The sequence below is a fragment of the Alligator sinensis genome, unplaced genomic scaffold, assembly GCF_000455745.1.
Source record: "Alligator sinensis unplaced genomic scaffold, ASM45574v1 scaffold895_1, whole genome shotgun sequence".
Lineage (NCBI taxonomy): Eukaryota > Metazoa > Chordata > Crocodylia > Alligatoridae > Alligator > Alligator sinensis.
The window spans coordinates 1,417,888-1,421,393 of NW_005842149.1; the positions used below are offsets into that span (position 1 = coordinate 1,417,888).

Below are 3,506 nucleotides of genomic sequence, written 5' to 3' on the forward strand. Positions count from 1 at the left end.
TCCGTTTCCGGGAGGGGAAACTTGAAAGATCCTGTGCCAAATGTACCCCTGCCAGGTGTATTTGGCTGCGTCCTCACTGTCCTCTGCTACCAATTTCTGGTAGTAGGCAGTTTCCTCAGAATGCCTCAGTAAAGAGCATGGTTATATCAGGATGGCCAGATGTTCAAATGCATTCAGGTAGCTAAATAAAGCCCTTTCCCCCTACCTGCCTGTCTCATACCTATTGTCTCCCATTCCCTCTAATCCTCACTGCCATGCATTTACATTTTCACAGACCTGCATTGTGCTTTTTGGCTTCCGTTCCACCTAGGAGAGCACACAAAACACAAGCAGATTCCCCCTATGCCTGAAGAAGGGTGTTTGTGCCCAAAAGCATGCAAAGAATATTTTTTCCAACCATTTAGTTGGTCTAATAAAAGATACCGCATTTATCCAATGAACCTTGTCTGTCTATGTCCTTAGAGCAACACAGCTACGACCAACAGCCCTAAATAAAGTGCCCATCTTTTCAGAAGTGCTCAGCATCAGTACTGTGGCAAGGAAGTTTGGTGCCAGGGGCAAAGCCTGTAGTGCCAGCCCATGCACAAATCTGGGGAACACATGCCCCACCATGCTTGCTTGGGAGTGCACGCAGCGGCAGGAGCCGTCTCCCCCCCATCCTCATATCCCTGAAAATGAGCCACTTGCAGCTCCATCCCACACACTGCCTGCCCCGGCTGGGCAGCACCTGTTGGCACCCCGTCTCTTCATTGCCCGGGGCGGTCGCCCTGCTCGCCCCCTCCCCCCACCTTGCTACAGCAGTGCTCAGCATGCAGTAGCTCCTCTTTTTCTCACTGGCAACTGAGAAGAAAATCTGACCTCTTCCCTTAGGAACTTAGATGTATGCAGAGCTCTCTCAAAAGTCTGGCCACTTCAAGGTCTATTTAGATACCTAGACATAAACGTTGCCTCAGCCTTCATTACCATCAAATGTAAAGCAGTTTCCTGGCATGATTAGAACATAGTTGGGGATTTTTTTCCTATGTGAGGAAGCAAGAACAACTGGGTGATCACTGATAACTCAGTGAGGAGTCATAACCACTTTTCACAACCCTGTTTAAACATAGCTTGTAGGCTTGAATGTCTGGGAAAGTAACTGATGCACTAAAACTAAAGAAAGGTCGTTAAAAAATGCTAAAATGTCCCTGCTCCCTACAGCTGGTAAAGGCAGAGCAGTGACTCTTAGACTGCAGGAATACATAGGTATAAATAGACTGTGTACAGCCAGGTTACCACATTAATGTATTTTAGAGAATTTTGAAAGCCTGGGGATTCGTCAGAGCAAAACTGGAGTCTGATCTTTTATTATTTCCTAAACAGTGCCATCCGGTGGCCACTTTGAAAAAACTGCAGGAACTCTCCCAACAAATGCAGTGCTCTCCAAATTTGGGGGCGATTTATAGTGAGGTAGCAAGCCGGTATAAAGATAACGATCTTGTGTAGTGTGGGGAATAATAGCTCCAGATCAGTGCAACTTTGGAAGCAGATGGCAGGTATACTGCTAACCCATATCTGCTTACCTGCAAGCATTCAATGTATAAGGGCACAGAGTGAGGGTATGGGCTGAGGTTCCTTGTGCAAAACTGCGCTATTGAAGTAACATACAGTATGTCTCAGGGATGTATTTGGTAGCTGTGTTGGTTTGAGACAAAAAAGAAATGCAAAACTCTAGAACTCTTGGTTTGGAGAGGATACCTTTTTTATTAGGCCAACTAAGAAATCGCAAAAAAAATTACTGTTTTTAAATTCTCAAAAAAAAAAAAAAAGAATTTTTTGGATGATTTCTTAGTTGGTCTAATAAAAGGTATCATCTCTGAAGCAAGAGCTCTAGAGTTTTGCATTTCATACAGTGTGTCTGGGATTTTAACTGCAGCCACGCCATGCAGTCATTGTAGTGGGACCCTTCCCAGCTTACTGCACGTTACAGAAAGTGAATCTTGGAAGTGATCATGACTGTAGAGAAAAGAATAGTTAATTCCTGGCAAGAAGGGGTGTCAATGCCTAACTCTATTGGACATTGGAGGCATTACCTTATACAATCTGACCCTGTGTAGAAAGCAGCTGGGGGAGGGGAGGGAACCCCCCCCCCCAAAAAAAAACCCAACTCAAAACCGTTCCCCCAACTGCAGTGAAAGGGATTTTAAAAAGCGAAGCTTTCCTCTCCTAACTGCTAGACATGAAAAAGGAAATCAGGTGATAGCAACATGTGTGTATTGCATTTCTCTGCAAATGTTTGCAATTAAGCTAATTGAATTCACTCCGCGGAACGGGTCCTACCGCCAAGTTAGTTTGAATGGGCAGTGGTTTTTTTTTTTTTTTGCTTCTCCCTTCCTTACAGGAGTTCCCTCCCTCTTCCCTGTCCCCATCCTCCGCCCTATTAAAACAAGTCGACCCCATAACGTGGAGTAAAGCAGCAGCAGAAAAGAAAAAGTCAGGACGTCTGGGAAATGTTACCGGTTTGCTTTCGCTGCTGCTGCTCGGGAAGCCCAGGCATCACCAAAGAGCCTTTAGACTGATGCATCTCTACAGACATCTCGCAACTTTCAGAGCCTGCCTCGCAACTTCTTCAGGCTCCCGGCGAGCTGGGTTTGAAACGGGATCTTCAGCTCGAGCGCGAGAAACCAGCCTCTAATTTATTATTTCCAAGAGATTTTTAAAATTTTTTTTTAAAAAGAAACTTGGGGCTGGAAACTTAAGGAGAAAAAATAATAATACATTTGGGGAATAATAAAATAAAATTAAAAAAAAAAAGTGGGGAGAAAAAAAAAATGAGCGGAGCTCAGTAATTTTCAATTTTTTTTTTCTCTTTTTCCTTGTTCCTCCAAACTCCCCTTGGAAAAAAACAAACAACCCCCCCAAAAAAACACAACCCCCCCAACAACAAAGTGCCATTTGATCTATTACCTCAATCTTGGAAACTATTCAGCGGGAGCTACAACCTACCAGACCACACAGCGGGCTGAAGACCCTTGATGACCAAAGGAGAGAAGGACAAACAAGGTAGGTGATTGATTGATGGTGGCGGGGACGGTGGATGCAGACTGGCGGGGGGTGGGCAACACAAGGGGCTTGGGAACTTTTTCCCCCCCCTGACTTTGAAGGGACAGAAAGGGGCGAGGTGTTTCTAGACCCGTGTCTAGGAATCCCCGGGGATCCGTGTGGAGATCCGTTTCGATGGGTGTCTGCAGATCTCTCTTGGGACCTGCTCCTATGCATCCCCGGGGATCCACAGGAAACGGATCCGGAAAGAGATCCCCGGGGACCGAGTCCGAGGCCGGTTCCTTTCCACCCCCGCCTCGCGGGCTGTGGCTGAGCGGGGCCGGGGGCTCCTCTGGATCCCCGCGGGCGGATCCCGCAGGTTGCACCGTCCCTGCGCCGGGTCCAGGTGCGCCGGGCTCGGCTGCAGCACCGCGCCCGCGGCCCGGGGGGCGGGGGGCGGAGGCGACGGCCGCCGGGGCTCTGGGAGG

At 47.7% G+C, this 3,506-nt stretch overlaps 1 protein-coding gene across 1 annotated transcript in view; it reads left to right on the forward strand.

The window, feature by feature from the left end:
* The first annotated feature begins 2,839 nt into the window (after positions 1-2,839).
* Positions 2,840-3,506, forward strand: part of HAS2 (hyaluronan synthase 2) — a 27,971-nt gene continuing 27,304 nt past the window's right edge. The window contains exon 1 of the mRNA XM_006025471.3: positions 2,840-3,039. The gene's annotated coding sequence lies outside the window, so the exon portion shown is untranslated. The remainder of the gene's footprint in view (positions 3,040-3,506) is intronic.